A 19180-nucleotide genomic window follows, 5' to 3' on the forward strand; every position below is an offset into this window, starting at 1 on the left:
CCCGTGTGTGGTCTCTGTCCGGGCCCCCTCCTCTCTCTCCGGCGGCCAGCAGCACTCAGTGCTGCACCTGCCTACTCCGGGCACTAGAATGTGCGCAGGCCACCGGTGAAAATTTGCGTCCGTGATTCCCCTAATGTGCATGCATAAAATACCAGAGAGAGAGAGGAGGGGGTGTTTTGTCCAGCACTACAGCCTGACGTGGGACTTAGGAGGGGTAAGTATTAAAGCATATGGGTGCAGGGTGTGAAACTGTGATTGCTTAAACTTTATCATTATATACTCTTTGTTCTACCTCTGGGGAATACTCCACCATTGTATCCTGGTCATTCTTGTTACCACTCCATATTCTCCTATCTCCCTGTGTACTCTGAGTGTGCCAGTGTCAGTGACTCTCTGCTGTCCACCCTTCCTCCTGCAGGTGATGGCGCACCATCTGAGTCTGGCCCACAAGATCCCTGAGGGCGGAAGAAAAATCAATGCTCAGCTGAGACTCGTCCTCCAGGTATTCTTGCACCATGCAATTAAAAGTTAGAGGGTTCTGTTTATCATAGTTGTGGACTAACAATCTGCATCACGGCTTATCGCAGCCATACAAATTGTAGTTGCGCCAAAAGTTACCATGCTTGGATGGTTGGGAGGTGTGTATATATGCTGGTTTTTACAGTTGTCCAATATTTTATCTATGGTACATTTTATGACCATAAAAATAAAAACCTTCAGTGGTTAAGTGGTTAATAGAAAATATATTTTCAAAAAAGTAAAAAAAAAAAAAGTCTGCCTTGGGGTATGCTGTAATGGAATAGTGTCTGTTGCACAGGACTAGATTGCAGATTAGGCAAAGGAAGTGACTGACCTGGGAACAAAAGGAACTAATAGTAGTTTATATTTAAAAACTATAATCCATTCAATAATTGAAGCAAAACATATACCAGACACAATAATAACTATACTATTTCTGTATTCTTTTCCATAGGACCGGACTGGAAGGACAACAGGCTTAGTTCCAGGGACATTGTGCTTATGAGATGCATGTACGTACTTTGTGCAGATATCACATGAACAATATGTAACAATGTGATTTATGGATAGAAATTTTACATAATGACAAATAGTGTAATTTATAGATATGAATAGAATATTTTAGCAACTGCTATTTAAATGTTAATCATATACCATTATATATAGTTATGGATCCCATTCATATACTAATCTTACCTATTTTTGCATCTCAGTTACATATAGCATATTAAATTTTACTTAAAATGTCACTGTCGTATTTTTTTTTCTGTATAATAATATAGAATAACTGATGAGTATAAAATGATAAGGACAATGTACCACTGAAGTGAATCAGCCTAGGAAGGTTATATAATTGATGTTCTCATGGAGTCATTTAGGTACAATGGTGTCTGTTTTCTCTTTTTAGGGGTGCGCTGCATAAATTGCCCCCCGTGGTCCCTATGCCAAGAGAACACCTGGCAGTACCTGAGGTAAGTGCTTTCAGTGTTATTGTGGCTACTTATTTTTTCCTAATGTCCTAGTATTTATATATCCCTTTGCCATAACAATGTCATTTATTTTTTTTTAATTGTAGTCTTTATTGGTTTTTCAGAAAAAAGAACATGGGTATAAAAAAAGGGGAAAAGGTAAACAACACGGGTGGGGGGTACAGGCACAAGATAGAATGATATAAACAACAAGTGCCATTAGTCACAACCAGCATAAAAATAAATAATTGAAAAAAAAAAGACGGCTTGGCATTATTACCATACAGGGCAATCAAAAGGCGAGGAATTAAGGACAGCTCTAACATCCTTGAGGTCAGGAACCCTCTATAGAACACACAATTTGGAGAAAGGAAAAAAGTTTCTTGTAATGGAAATGACCTTGCAGGAACATAGGGCCTGATTCAGAGGCTCACGCTATTTGCGTGCACTCGCTCTGAATCAGGGCATCCATATTTTTTAACATTCCAGCCTCCAGGCCGCTCGCACAGCTCATGCAAGCGGCCTGGCGATGGTCGCGATTATGGCGACCATCGGCATTGCGAGGAGACCCTTGTGATAGGGTCTCAGAACTTGCTATGCCAGGTGGACTTCCAGCTCTAATAGAGCCGGAAGTTCACTACTGACATCACGAGTGATGTCAGTAGGGCCACCCACAAACGGCAGGCGTTCCTTCGGGAATGGGATGCCTCCGTTTGTTCAGCCACCCCCCCCCCTACCGCCTACAAAACGGGGCGAGCTGTCGATCAACATCGACAGCCGCCTCATTATGCTGTTAGCTCTGGAGCGAGTGAAGGTCTCACTCCCTCTGGGGGCTCGCGCACGCGCATTGTGCCACCATCGACCCACTTGCGAGCGCTATGCGCTCGCGAGAGGGTCTGAATCAGGCCCATAGTTCATTAAAATTGTAAATTAAATAAAAATAATAAAACTAAGAAATGTGAACATAAGCATAAAGATCCTCCAGATAAATCTGTAAAAATGGATACATTCCAATAATATATAATATATCTAGTCATTCAGAATTAAGCCATCCTTGTAGTAAAATATGCTAATTTATTTCTATATAATTAATACTGCCCTTGTTACCCTTCCTACCTACTCCCTATATACTTACCCTCCTTCATGTCACCTCCTTGTGCCACCACTTAAATTTTTCCTTTTTGAATATAAGCATTCACGAGCAGGACCCTCTTTCTTTTTGACTAATTTACTAAAAATAATTAATTCTGGTGAATACTAGGCAGGATGGAATCCTTTCTGGTAAAAGAAAAAAAACAGACCTACGATATAAAAAAAGAAAAATAAATATAGATTTCAGGTCCACTCCCAAACAGTTAAGTCTCCCACATGCCTCACTGATAAAACTCTCTGCAGCGAGAGTTGAAGGGAGGCCCCACGCCCCTCACAGCTCTCACTGGCTGCATGATGCCCAGACACGGCCCTTTAATTTAAAAAATTTCAGTCACATATATATATATTTCGGATCTTAACTTCTCCATAACTCTAACTACATTAGCATGTGTATTGCATATATATATATATAATTTCCTCATTGCCCGCACTCACTTAAAGATACCCATCCTGCTGGGGTGCTACACAAGACATTGGTGTAGGAAAAAAATCCATATTCCAAAGCTGTATAGTAAAATGTAGGGGTGCACTCACCAGGCTTTCAATCAATGAAGTTTCAAAGGTTATTTATTCCATCACATCAAAAATATGTTCACCGACATTTTTGTACTCACAGGACCTTTGTCAAGATACCTTGACAAAGGTCCTGTGAGGACCAAAACGTCGGTGAACATAATTTTTGATGTGATGGATAAATAACCTTAAGCCTGGTGAGTGCACCCCTACATTTTAATAAAAATATGTGTGTGTGTATATAAATAGGAGTATATACAGAATATATTTGTTTATGTATATGTATATATATATATATATATATATATATATATATATATAAAGGGAGATCTTAGTGTATGAATAAAAATTCTTCAGTACATGCAGGTGTAGTTATATATTATGTAAATGAGTACACCATATCCACATTGGGGTTTAAGAGACAGTTTTATAGATCAAGGTCTATTAGGGATAGTTGACCTCATTCAGAGTCGGTCGTGGCGGCCGCTCGGTCGTAAGGGAAAAGGGGCCAGATATGAATATGAAGCGCTCGCAAGTTGCGTCGTTAAGATGGGATCGTCAGCTGGACGAGCGAGGGGAGGATGCGGCCACAAGACTAAAAACACGCCCCCTTCTCGTTCGCAATACACGTCATCTCCGGGCATATAAGGATTAAATCGAGACCATCGGGAACCATCGGAGCTGGTCGTAGAGCTTACGGTTGACCATACCCTCTCTTAAGCACTACAATCAAGTCAGTGTAAAAACCTCCCATGTCACATGTGCCATGACACTACTTAGTTAATTATGCACTCCCATAAAACGCCGTTTGCATAGTCAGGCACACCTGCGTTCGGATCTCCATTCCCCCGTTCACAAGCACCTTCCACTGTTACCACCCACAAACGGCTCAATCTAACGAGCTGGCTGTGTTCAAGGAGAGAGCAATTTCTGATCGTAACAGCTAGTTTGCGCATGCACATTGCGAATTTTATGCATGCGCAGTTTAGCGAACATCGGTTGCGTACGACCGAGTGGCCGCAACGACTGACTCTCAATGAGGTCCAGTGTCCCAAACACTCATGAGAAGCTGCAGATGTAGTGTTGAGCTCACTAGTCCTCAGTCCTGTTCTCTTGTCATCTCAGCAAAGCAAAAAATATGTTCTCAATTTGGAAAAAAAATCCTGTGTTCAAACAAGTTATCCCAAGGTGGAGATGATCTGCAGGTATAAGGAATCCAATCTGGTGACCTATATACTAAGCGACCCCAATCTGGTGGCTAGCATACATAATTGAGTATCTGCTTTATATATCTGTTGTACAAAGCAGTTCCATAATCTGATGGCTAGTGTGTAGCCATCATTAGTGTATAGTGGCTAGTGTATAGCCATCATTAGGGTATAGTGGCTAGTGTATAGCCATCATTTGTGTCTAGTGACTAGTGTAGGATTGGATGACAAATTAAAAATATTTTCCTGTGGATTCCTTATACTGTATAACACCGTCCCATTGGATTACAATTTAAGAGTTGGGGTTAAAAAACAACAACAAATAAAAAACTTTTTTTTTTTACTAAGCAGTGTTAGGAGACAGAGTGAAAAGTCTGTGATAAGGAGCCAGCCAATCAGATCCCAACTGTCATTTTTCAAACACAGCCTGTGAGATGACAGTTGGGAGCTGATTGGCTGGCACCTTATCACAGACTTATCACTTTTCATTGTGTCTCCTAACACTGCTTAGTAAATAGACCCCTATAACTCTGATTGCTTAAAGTTTGTAATTCAATTTTTTTTTCCGTAAGAATTCTTTGGGGAATTGTATTCTGGGTACAATTTCCCTGTCATTGCTTATTTTTAGCGTATTCTCACTATTGTTAAAACATAAATGATTAATTCTTCCTATGAATTGATGATCTGAAACTTTAATTGAACTCCCTGTAGATCAAGACTACAGCTCGTTGTAGCGCACGTTCTGTCGTCCATCTGGAATGTGCCCCTAGAAGGTGATGAAAAGATCCGCTTGGGCCGAGGCTGTCACCTTGCTGCATTGTCCGCTAACACCATCGGCCACCTATTAAATAACATCTTACCAATTAAAAAAAACATCATCTGTGATTTTACTGGTTTCAATTCATTACATTTCATAATTGAATTTTAGTGTATCCTTATTTTACTGTGTTCTTTTCATAAGGTTTATGTTAGGTCAGCACAAGTAGAGAGATGACAAGACCTTTGGAACTTGAGGTCTTCACCCTTAGCAAGATGCCTTTCCCTTAAGCAAGACGTGCTTAAGCCCTGGGGATCGTACGGTCTACATTTCCCACCCAACAAACACACTAATATATAGTAGGTTTTTTGGACTATGGGAGGAAGACGAGGCACCTGGAGGAAACTACACAAACATACGGAGAACATATAAACCACACACACACACACACATATAGAGCCCGCTGTGAGGCAGTAGAGCTTAACCACTGTATATTCATGAGAAGACAGTTAATTTACCAGTAACAAGTAACATCAAAGAGGCACTGGTTCCTGGTAACTACACAGACTGAATTAGCATTAATATGGACGGTGTATAGGGCCAGCACTACCATTAGGCAGCTGCCTAGGGCACCAGCACCTGAGGGGGTGGCACTAAGGCTACCAGCACAATAATAAGGATGTCACTGTTGTCTTTATTTTACTGAACACTGGTGGCAGCCACAGTTTGCTTAAGCCATGGCCAACACCCCTGTACTTGTCACCGGTCCCCTTTCCTCAGTCTCGGCATGATGGCTGCTTCCTCCCCTGGAACCAACATCCATCGATATACTGTTATCTTTTTCTCCCTTCTCCTTCCCCTCTTAAGGCTCTGCCCTCTCCCTCTAAGACTCCACCCAGTTCAGCTCCTGTGCCTTGCTGATTACTCCACAGAAGAGCGCAGAGACTCTGGCACAGTGCCAACGGCAATAATAGCTCCTGTGCGGTGCCATCTTTCTGAATACATCACTAACAAGACTAAGGGACATATCCAATTGGGCGACCAATTCCGGAATACCGCTGGTATGCGCACTACCGCTACCCGTGGTATTCAATTAATAAAGTAGTGGTCGCGGGGTTTTCAACTCTGAAAACCCGGTGCTGCGTAAAATGATAAAAAAAACAAAAACAAAACACCTACCTGTCAGGGGGTCTCCGCGGCTCCCAGTGGCTTCCCTTCTCTCTTCTTACAGGAGAGGGGGCTGCTGGGAGTCCCGGGGGCTGATAGGAGGAGTAAGGGCTGCTGGGAGATGTAGTTCTCCCAGCGCCCATTCCGGGAGGGCCACACACACCGCATCGGGGGTCACACACATTCACTCACTCATACACACTTGCATACACCACACACACTGACATATAGCACACACACTGACATACTCACCCTGCTGCAGAAGAGCCGGCTCCCGACGCTGGATGCAGAAGAAGATGCAGAAGACAGTGGTTCGGAATGTGAGTAATTAAGGACTAATTAAGCTCCCAATTGCTTAATTAGTCCTCAGGGGGGGTGCCGTGGGGGTGTCAGAGCAAGTCCCGGTGATTTTTCCTTAAATCATCGATTTTAGGAAAAATCACGCTTGCTCAGGAGGTGCGTGAAAAAAAAACCTCCCGGCGTGTGTTTTTTAAAAAACCACGCACCTAATAGAATAGCAAAAAAAACGCATCTGCAGGAAAAACCTTGCAGGTATGTTTTTTTTGCTATTCTCGCATACAATTGAATATGCCCCGAAGACTCCATGAAAGCATTGGAAGCTGGCACACCATGCAGAAGGCACAGTGGTTAGTCCTAGATGGACCCGTGTGCACCCATGACCGATAAGCCTCTTGAGGTCCCCCTGTTTTAAGTGTCTTAACCCAGCTCTGGTCAGCCCCATGTGTGGGTTGTAGCCACACCCTGCTGTGAATACTAGGGCCTTCTGAAGAAGCTGCGCACCCTCTAAGTGTCAGGGTATGTTGATAGGGCGTAGATTCAATAGTTTGTTATGGGCAACAGAACCACCCTCTTTATGCATGGAATAAACTCATTAGTATCTGTTCTCAAATTATGTTTGAGCTTTTGGCCTCTCCCCAGTTTATTAATTACATGAGGGATATAGTTCGTCTTTTGTGGATTTTCCGAGGATAAACCTGTTTATTTAGATTTAGATCATCTGTTAAAGTGACTCTGGGCCTGATTTAGCAGTCACGCTGAACGCAATATTCACGATTATCTGGAATTTGCACGTGCGCAGAACCCATTCTGCAAGTTTTCAGAATGGATCCTGCTAAGATGCACGCAAGCCCTTGACTGCCTCTGTCTGATTGACAGGCAGAGGCATTTAAGGGGCAGTGCGGGAGCAGAAATGGGGCTTGTCTGCCCCATTTTCCGGGAGTGGTCAGCCCAGGGACTGCGTGAACATACACAGTCTGCTGGGCTCGCAAGCTGGCAATCCTGAGTAAGCTGAGGCTTACTCAGCTGGCCATCCACCCGGCACCGTCCACCGTCGGGGCCAGCCTGCAACCTCCGTCACAGTCCTGGGATCGCAATGCAGCAGAGGGTGTCAAACACCTCCAGTTGCATTTGCATAATAGTAAGGATCACAATTGCAAAGCTGCCTGCGTGTGTATATAATATATCTATAGCCTGCGTGTAGGTTTGCAATTGCGATTCTTGCTGAATCAGGCCCTCTATCGGCTCTATTTTTTTTTTTACTAAAATAATGTGAAATAAGGTGTTTTCACACCCTTTTCACATTATTTAGTTTAATTGAACTGTATTAAAGAGCAATTGGAGTAGTTTTCGTTAAAAACTATTCCAAGCCCTTTCTTTCTTGTTTATTTAGCAAGCAAATCGTATTCCCCATACTTGCAATGGGAAATGCAATCTAGCTGAAATTTACTAAGGGGGAATTGTGAAAAAATACCGGGTTGGAGATCTGCTATAACATTGCCATCTGGCGTTAAGCTGGGTTCCCCCTGGTTCCCTCTGACAGGCAGAACAGAGCCGGGGGCCGGCCCCCTGTGATCAGCTTTCTGGTATAAATAGACCACAAGCTGATTACTGTTAAAAATAATAGTGTTGAAAAAAATACCTCAGACACTTACCTGCAGCCGGGGGTCCTCTGATCTATGAGCTCTCTCCTCTGGTCAGCTGGTCACCGGGGCTTCTGCACTGTGACCTGGTCAGCTGTGCTATAAACCGGCATCTTAGTTTACAGCACAGCTGACCAGGGTCACAGACTAGGAGCCCAGGTGACCAGCTGACTGGAGGAGAGAGCTCACTGATCACCCAGGTAAGTGTCAGTTGGAGGAGAGGGGAGGGTGGCCAAGTTGGGTCACGGGGGTGGCACCCGCTTGGTTTGAGGAGGGGCGGGCGCAGTTTGTAGCATGCGCAGAGGCACTGTCACTATATTTTGTGTGAAAACAACAGTGAACAGTGGGCCTGATTCAGCAAGCAATGCAATGCTGTGTTCACACGCACTTGGCCGATGTTTGCGCTCTGCGCATGCATATAAGACACAGTGCATGTGCGCGAACCAGGTTCTTTGAAAGGCAATGCGAGCACAGACAGGCTGTTGACCTATCACCCAGTGATTGACAGGTAGTACTATTTGTGGGTGGTGACGGGGTGTGGTCGTGCGAACGCAGCTGTGTCAGTGCATTTCAACGCCGTTGAAGAGACGTGCATAAATTAGGCAATGAGAAACTCTATGCAGCCTGAGCTGTCACTGCGTGCAGGAGATGTAACAAAGTCTGCGGGAGGGTTAGGTCAACCAATATTGTGCATATGATTTTGATGGTTGTCGATGCATACACACAATTAAGTAGCAGGTGCATTGCATTGAGTGATTGCACAGTCCAGTATAAATGTGCATATATTCGCTCAATGCAATTTTGTTTCTGAGGCATGAATGCAATGACATTTAACTATAGTGTAAAGTGTTTCATAGGGCCCTATTTACTACAATACGCATTTAAAATGCGGTTGTAGTGTGATATTACCCACAGAATTCGCATTGCGAATTCAGGCAATATCACAGGGATTTATTCAAAATCCCTTGCAGCAGCTGACCGGGTCACAGTGCAGGATGGGAGACCAGCTGACCGGGTCACAGTGCAGGATGGGAGACTAGCTGAACTGGTCACAGTGCAGGATGGGAGACCAGCTGACCGGGTCACAGTGCAGGATGGGAGACCAGCTGACCGGGTCACAGTGCAGGATGGGAGACCAGCTGACCGGAGCCCAGGAGGACATCACCGGAGCTACGCTCTCCGGTCCCTGGAGAACAGGCAGAGCAGAGCAGCAATCTGGTAACCGGGGGAGACCCTGGATAACGACACCTCTAGGTGGCGTTATTATCACAGAGCCTCACCCGGTATTTTTTCACAATATATTTTTAGTAATAACACACAAAGAAAAAGCAGGGTTTCTTGTCTGGTGCACTATGGGGATCACAGTAATTGATTTCTTATCTCTAATTATATATTAAGATATAACTTTTATTAATTTTATTTAAAAGGTAATATTTGGTCCAAGAAAATAAAAGGCGAAATGTTTAAAATACTTAGAATGAGAATTAAGTGAAATATAGAAAGAAAAAACGTGATTTCAAATATCACCTGTCGTCGGTCAAATGTGTACAAATTAGTAATAGCCAGGGTTCATATATAATGCATACATTTGGGGAGTATATCTCTCACTGTCGTATGAATCACTGATTGTATCACTGTTTCAAAAGATATATGTTTTTGATTATTTATTGACACAATTCTCTTTTGATTAAATAAGATATCACAAATGTTAGAGTAGGTATAGATCACAAGAGGTTTAATTAATTATAATTTAATACTTGACTCGTGCCATTTTACTATCGGTTCCAAAGATCTATTCATTAGACTCAACTCTCACATAAATCAAATAAACATCCAGTGTATTTATACTGGAGCAACAGTGTTTCAGATAATATCTATTTTGTTGTTACTGTGAACATTAGCCACTTTTCAGAATGATCATATGGTGTCATTCATTGGAGCAATCATGCTATAGTTAATTGTCTTTAGAATTGGTTCATACATGTACTAATTTAGAATACCGATATTCAAATCCCCTTGTAAATAACCATATGTCAGCATAGAGGAATAGGGATTCTCAGTCCCCAGAACCCATTTGCAGATGTCACATAACACTGTGCTAGACTGATACAGCCTCGTGTACTAGCTAGTTTTCCTTTGTGCCGGCTTCGAGTACGCCGCTAGCATATGTACAAGAGGTTGTCCAGACAACAACAATACACCAGAACTAAGTAATATCTCATGTGTAAACAGCATACAATTGTGCTGTTATGACCGGCGGCAGCGTGTGGTGCTGACGCGCGTTTCGCCTGTAAGCAGCTTTATCAAAGCAGTGCAACCCGAATGTAACCCATATCCTGTTTATATATACACCGCTAAAGTCTCTCATAGGTCAGTTTAAATATAGCTGCCGTGTACTCCTGTTTGATAGGTTCTCCTACCACTTCTAGCGCAGCATCTCTCAAATAACGTGTCCGTCAATTAAACATATCAAAAGATAAAGATAAAAGGGGGTTAGCTATTGATTGCCAATGCATTTATTTAGTTTAATTTATTAGTGATCTCATATACTCTAATTGGTGTTCTTATTATAATGCAAAAATGCTCTAATATATAGTTGCAGGGATATATATCTAATTTGATCTCATTAATCAATTAATTATTAATAGATGTTTAAGAATTAAAATTATTACTATATTATCCACTGCAATGCCTTCGTTTTCATAATACACAAATCCTTATCAATAATAGTTATTATTTATCATTAGTATTCCCACTAACGAATGTGGGCTTCTAACTAGTTCTCTGCTATTCTTCATTTATTCCTTTGGAAAATATACACTCACTACCATATATATATTGCTTTATTACTTTTGTGACTAGAATAAATTATTGCATCTCAATATTAATATACTGTAGTGATACTAGTTATTATCGAATATATGAAATTATGCATTAACACTTTTGATATTATTTATTTATAACCCTCAAGAATAATAGTAATAAGATAACAATATTTGTTACCCTCAAAAATACAAAAAGATATATATAAAAAATATTACTTATAATAAGGGCTCTTACTAACTGTTATTATAAAGATGCATATATAAAATTGTGAACTGGTGTGAATCATGAATGTGCATTCATATAATAAAATATTTATTACCTTGTATATATATAAGCGTGCATAAATTTATATAAACTGTCAATCCTATGTATGCATAAAATATAAGTGAAATATAAATACTATCTTAGGCATGCTCTCCACTAAAATAATTAATAAATGTGTATGAGGAAGTATAATAAAGGAATAAAAACTGTTGTCTCAGTCTCTAAACCCGTATTATATATTCCATGTGTGTGTCATATTCAACAAAAATAAATAAAGTGTTCAAATGTGAGTTATTAGGTTAGTATACTTAATAAATATATATAATTCCCTATTTTAAATACATATTACCTTATCAATAATTATAAAAAATTCCCAACTTATCCTAGGGGGTATATCAATGTATATTGGGTTTAATGGTATCATCTATAGAGAAATGGACACTTCCTCTCATATTCTTGGTGTCCATTATATCGATTATGTTGTCAGTAAGTGCTATACCATGTTGCCCAATAAACTCTATCCGCTTCAGAATCATATATAAGAGTATCATATAAGATATCCTCATGAATTTGAAAAGGAATATTTGAATCATTAACAGGACTAATAAGCTTAGCCGACATTATTTAAATGGATAAATTTGCAGTATATTAACAGTTATGATTTATGGATGTTCTAGTAAGTATAATAGTTCTTAAAATTTTTATATATCAGCATGTATACGATTAGACATATCTATATCCATCAATTGTTATAGTCATCAATAATTCCAGATCAAGATGTTTTAGAACAAATATACATTTTACAGGAATGCTCCATAATGGTTGAAATCATTCAAGCCATATGGATCCACACTATTTATCATGAATATCATTTTAGATTCTTTTTTCAATAGTTCTTTAGTAATATCCCCTCCCCTGATGCCCAATTTGATTTTTTCTATACCATAGGCCTTCAGATGGTCGGGATTACTATCGTGTTTTTTCAAAAAATGTTTAGCTACTGTTGTTAGTGGCTTAAACTTGGTGATATCCATTTTTGCATTTTTTTTCACAATATATTTTTAGTAAATCCCAGGCAGATCACTTTTCCCATTACAATTATGGGAAATGCGACCTGATTACTAAAAATATCTGATAATTAGGGTTTGGAGTATAATTTTACGAATTCTACTCCAATTACCCTTTAGTAAATATAGGTGATACTAAAAGAATGTGAAAAGGTTGTGAAAACACCCTTTTTCACTTTATTTTAGTGAAACTAATGTTAATAAATAGAGCCCACAATGTGATGTGTTTACATTTTGCCAATAAATATCAGTGCCCTAAAAGTTTACATCATGTTCCTTGTATAAAAACAACACAAATTGTGCAATAGAAGAGTGTAACTGAAAACTCAGGAATAGTTGTATGAAACAAATGTGTTTGTCTTATTGTGCTCCCCTCCTGCTGCTGTGGAACTGCACATCCCAGCATGCTGTTACACAGTAATTACATGCCTTAATAGCAATACTGTGGCAGGCCATGCTTGGATGTGTAGTTCCACAGCAGCTGTAGGGCCACTCTTAATAAATACACTATTCAATTTGTCAAAATTGTTAGTAAAGCATATTTGTTTTTTTTTTGGGGGGGGGGTTTAAAATAACAATAACAGATATATAATTTTTTTCTTAAGTTAGGAACTATTTATTATCACTAATAACCAAAAATAATATAAACAAATTAAGAGTTCACAAACAAACACAATAAATGATAATGATAATACAGGAGAAAAAAAAGGGACAATTTCAGATACACGATTTTTTGGAAGAATTTGGAAGGGGTGCACACTTGCAAATCTGTGACAACTGTGGCATCACCCAATGTCCTTACTTCACTTCCACCATAAACAAAATCACCTCCAAATGTGTCTGCCACAACTTAAACACACAAATCATATAATGGCAAGTTCTAAGTATTAGCAGGATGGATATGCATTACAGAGACAATAACCAGATTTAATAAGTCACCCATTGTTTGAATCTTACATTATGCTAATTAACTCACTTAAACTACTAACTAGAAATAACCACACTGAAACCTATGTGGAATTAAAAGAGGACACAGCCGATATTTATTAATCAATTTGTAATTAGAAAGATTGTGGCAGTAAAATGACAGTGCTCCAAGGTCACAGCCCAACAAATATATTTACTAAATAAGAAGAGGCGGATCCTCACCCGGCGCAAACTGGCCTAAGGAAGGACCATTCTCCCTTAATTGGCACAGCCATGAACCCTCCCTAAGATGATGGCCCGATCCCCCCTAAGAAGAATGACCAACTTACCATTATCAAAAGGAAAATGTTACCCAGGCACTCTTACGCTATAATAGGCCACCCAGGAGCACTGCCTCCCACTACAGATCGGCTCCAAGAGCCGAACGCCACCACCTATCAGGAAATAAATCGCACTTCAAAGAAGACTGCAAAGATTCAAATAGAACTCTCCAGACCTGCGCCCATGAGGTGTACCCCATTTGGCCTATAACAACTCCTTTTCTTGTAATGCAATCGAAGGTGCCATATAACACGCCCGCCCATTAGTGACCCAACTGGATATTACCGCCAGACTACCCAACTGCTGGCCATCTGTAGTAGACTATTTGCAGGTCCCTCCTAATAGCAAGTAAAAGTTCAATGCATTCGCAAGTACCCAGATCATTGCCCCCCAAATGTACGACCAATCAGGGTCCCTAATCTGGCTTCTGCTGTCCATAAAACATTTAATAAAGGCCACCCCAGCGCATGCCCCTAAAATCGAACCACTTAATCTTATTAGTACCTAATAAACACGGGCCTGAAACAACCATTGATGTCGAACTCATTACTTTAGGACAACTCGACAATTATAGAAGTCCCTAAATAAGCTAACTAAAATGCTAAAATAAAGAGTTGTGCGTCTTAATTATCCGATGCGATCCCTGAATTGATAGATCAATAGGTCTTTGCGCAATCACCCATAATGAGGTGCTACACCCCTAAACTCTCATTACTGTAGCTAATAAAACCATTCGGTCATGACCGACATACCAGGAAACTTTAAAAAATAAGAAATGCTAGACAACTGCTGACATGGCCACTTTGGAAAGACTTCGATCACGCCATTTCCAAACTATTCTAATCTATAGGCATGGAAAGGTGTACCCCCTTGTAAGCTAAGAAACCTTGTGAATCATCACAAGCCGTAGAATGAATCCTCAGCGTACGTGGCGCCAACAACATTAATACAAACTGCTCAAATGCCGGCTCGACAATCAGTCGATATGTACAGGACAGGTTAAGCCGTGTATATCAGCAAAAGAGGGAGGCCAGAACCCATTGACAACAAGACAAGGACATCTGCTATCCCGTTCACCACGCCCGGAATGTGACGAGTCCTAAGATCTATGCTCCTGCGCAAACACACAAAGGGGTGAAGAACGACTCAACAACTGCAAAGCCGAAAGGGACTTGGTACCGGAAAGCATGAACTATGCCCAAAAATTCTCGGCAGATCACCATCCCCCTGTCGTTGAGTTTGTTAGCCCAGATCTTGACTGCAACCATGATTGGAAACAACTTAAAAAAACAGCACACTGGCAAGTAGATCTTGCCGCCTCCAAGAATCTTCTTCGCACAATTTGCCCTCCAAGAACGCCCTGAAACCTACGTAACTAGACACGTCCTTAAACAACTGAAGTTCATAATTGTCCACCGGAGCTGGTAGCCAATTCTAAAACCCATTGAACTCCAAAAAAATTACCCAACCAAATGTGCAGGTCCTCCCACTAATCCTGAGATAAGCGAAAACATTTTGAGATTTTGTGATCCTGGCTGTGATTTGTCACAAACAGCTACAAAATTTCCTGCCCATGGGTAAAACTCTACAATCAAACTTCAAAAGGCCTAGAAGCGATTTAAATTGCTTTTAGTGACACCTCCCCAAATATTTTCTACAATTCACTAACTTTACCCAAAAGCAATCGTCAAAGACCTAGAAAAGTGTCTATATCTATCCCCATATAGGACAAACACGTAAAAGCGGGGCCCCTGGTCCTGCCGCCCCCCCCAAAAATGGTACACCTAGAAATCTATAAAGCGGCTGTAATGAAAAGCAAATCCCCGCACGAAAAACCGCTGGCTGGCCCCAGTAACAATTAAATCATCCCAATAGTGAACCACCCCCCCTTGGCGTGTACAGTAAACAGAACAACCCATTGGAAAGCACTTATCTACAGAATAAGCCTCAGCGACTGTACATCCCATGTACAGGAAAGATACGGGGAAAATGGCATTAATTGGAAAGTGGATCAGATATCCACTTTAGCATGGGGTGCTTGCCCGCCAAAACTTGTACCCTCCCCAATGCTTGCTCGAAGGATTGGTAAACCTCTCAAGCAAACTGCCAGATCGAACGCATCACTAACAGATCAGCCTTCTGGGTAGGAAAGATGCTGGACCAATCTAAACTCGCTTGTCACTCTCTTATGTACAAAACCCAAATACGAGATGCATAACCCCCTCAAAGGAAAGAAAAGAAAGGGCAACACATGCACCCCAATCTAACCTCCGCTACCAATCCACAATGAACAACTTCCGGGTGATCGCGTATGGACTGAAGATTCCGTTCTGTTACGACATATACAGTATATTGTGAGTTTAAAGCAAGCACCAACCCAAATAAAAACCCTCCATCAAAACAGACCGCTTCCTCCAAAGGGGATAGCGATCATACACTCACACGGTTCACTTGCATTAATAGGCAGGGTGCCTGATTTATTGCCCCCTTGCTCCTCATTTTGTTATCCCCTCGACATGCTTCTGCATGCCCAAAAATGTCTGCATTGCTGGCTGATGGCCGTTACCACACAGCATGTAAATACTCCTGTACTTACGCCCAACTCCCTGTTGTACTGGGCATTATTGAAACTCAGGTAGGGGAAAACTGGGGCCAAGGCATATTGCAGGGGTGTGATGGCAAAAGGAGTGGGGTAGGGGGATTATGGGAACTTTTGCAAAGTTTAATACATTATAATTAATTAACTCATTTTTATTTTTTAAATATGGAATGGCAAGTGCCAATTCCTACTCTTTCATGAGCCAACTGAAAACTTTTCTTGGCAGATGAGACTGCTGTGGAAATTTTAAAACACACTTTTTTTTAATGTTGCTTGTACATTGGTGTACAAGGTGGCTGCTGCTGGATGGGGCTAAAATGGGTGCCGGGATATCGGGGGCAGGGCCCCCCATTGGAGAGGAATGCGGTGATGCCTGGGAAGGGGGGTGTGGGTGTGCAGGCAGGTGGGGGGTCCTGTGAGCTTGCAGAGGCCCCTGTGATGTAGGTGGCGAGTGGAGAGAGGACAGAGGGTTGGCGCTGGGAGCGTTGTTGTTTAGAATTCTTACCTTTTCCGCAGGTATGTTGTTGTATAATCCTGGAAGTGCTCAGAATTTATTTTCTTGCAAATTTCAAGCCAGATCTGTCCATGAGCTATAAGTGGAACATTGGTCCCACTATAAAATCTGGTAATTGCCTCTTATATAAACATATTAGTTACCATACCACTAACACTTAGATCTTGTATCTTGTCATCTGATGATGCTGAATCATCTTCTGACATTGTGGCAGACCTATTTGGAGGTGATGTGTTTGGAGGAGGTGGAGGAGGAACATCTGATGTAGCCACAGCCACAGTATCACCAAGTGTGTCCACAAGCAGATTTTCATCTGACACTTCCCCTCCAAAAATTGTGTATCACTGAATAGCAGTCATCCACAGAGTAACACTCTCCCTCCATGACTGGCAAGTTCTAAAACAAGCTGCTATTTATTGGCATAAGCAAATGCATGGAAGAGCGCCCGCTTACATACACAATCAATATGCGTATATCCGAAATTAACATATACCTATAAAACCATCCTTCCAAGTTATACCCACTTTCCATCGGATCTCCATTATGCCGCACATGCGTATGACTGCTCTGGCACTGGGTACGACATCTTCTGTGTGGTGATTGTAATTACATTTGGAGTTATCTGTAACTAGAATAAAACAATAACTACTGTCTTGTCAGGCACTGGGTAAGACAACTTCTGTGTGGTGATTGTAATTACTTATGGAGTTATCTGTAACAAGAATAAAATGGTACAGTCAGGTCCATAAATATTGGGGCATTGACAGAATTTTCATATTTTGGCCTCTATTCACCACCACAATGGCTTTGAAATGAAACAAACAAGATGTGATTTAACTGCAGACTTTCAGATTTAATTTGAGGGTAATTACATCCAAATCAGGTGAACGGTGTAGGAATTACAACGGTTTCTGTATGTGCCTCCCACTTTTTAAGGGGCCAAAAGTAATGGGACAAACTAAACAATCCTAAATCTAACTTTCACTTTTTAATACTTTGTTGCAAATCCTTTGCAGGCAATTACAGCCTGAAGTCTGGAATGTATAGACATCACCAGACGCTGGGTTTCATCCCTGGTGATGCTCTGCCAGGCCTCTATTGCAAATGTCTTCAGTTCCTGCTTGTTCTTGGGACATTTTCCCTTCAGTTTTGTCTTCATCAAGTGAAATGCATGCTCAATCGGATTCAGGTCAGGGGATTGACTTCACCATTGCATAACATTCCACTTTTTGGCCTTAAAAAACTCTTTGGTTGCTTTTGCAGTATGCTTCGGATCATTGTCCATCTGCACTGTGAAGCGCCGTCCAATGAGTTCTGAAGCATTTGACTGAATATGAGCATATAATATTGCCCGAAACACTTAGGAATTCATTCTGCTGCTTTTGTCAGCAGTCACATCATCAATAAATACAAGGGAACCAGTTCCATTGGCAGCCATGCATGCCCACGCCATGACACTACCACCACCATGCTTCACTGATGAGGTGGTATGTTTTGGATCATGAGCAGTTCCTTTCCTTCTCCGTACTCTTCTCTTCCCATCACTCTGGTACAAGTTGATCTTTGTCTCATCTGTCCATAGGATGTTGTTCCAGAACTGTAATGGCTTTTTTAAATTTTGTTTGGCAAACTCTAATCTGGTCTTCCTGTTTTTGTGGCTCACCAATGGTTTGCATCTTGTGGTGAACCCTCTATATTCACTCTTGTGAAGTCTTCTCTTGATTGTTGACTTTGACACATATACATCTACCTCCTGGAGAGTGTTCTTGATTTGGCCAACTGTTGTGCAGGGGTTTTTCTTCACCAGGGAAATAATTCTTCTGTCATCCACCACAGTTGTTTCTGTGGTCTTCCGGGTCTTTTGGTGTTGCTGAGCTCTCTGATGCGTTCTTTCTTTTTATGAATGTTCCAAACAGTTGATTTGGCCACACCTAAGGTTTTTGCTATCTCTCTGATGGGTTTGTTTTGATTTTTCAGCCTAATGATGGCTTGCTTCACTGATAGTGACAGCTCTTTGGATCTCATATTGAGAGTCGACAGCAACTGATTCCAAATGCAAATGTCACACCTAGAATCAACTCCAGACCTTTTACCTGCTTAATTGATAATGAAATAACGAGGGAATAGCCCACACCTGTCCATGAAATAGCTTTTGAGTTGATAGTCCCATTACTTTTGGCCCCTTAAAAAGTGGGAGGCACATATTGAAACCGTTGTAATTCCTACACCGTTCACCCGATTTGGATGGAATTACCCTCAAATTAAATTTGAAAGTCTGCAGTTAAAGCACATCTTGTTTGTTTCATTTCAAAACCATTGTGGTGGTGAATAGAGGCCAAAATCTGAAAATTCTGTCAATGTCCCAATATTTATGGACCTGACTGTATGTAGTTATGTGACCGGTGGCCATGCCGACAGCAGAATGCCGGCTAGGGATA

This window comes from Taudactylus pleione, unplaced genomic scaffold (assembly GCF_031769625.1).
Source record: "Taudactylus pleione unplaced genomic scaffold, aTauple2 ptg000507l, whole genome shotgun sequence".
Classification (NCBI taxonomy): domain Eukaryota; kingdom Metazoa; phylum Chordata; class Amphibia; order Anura; family Myobatrachidae; genus Taudactylus; species Taudactylus pleione.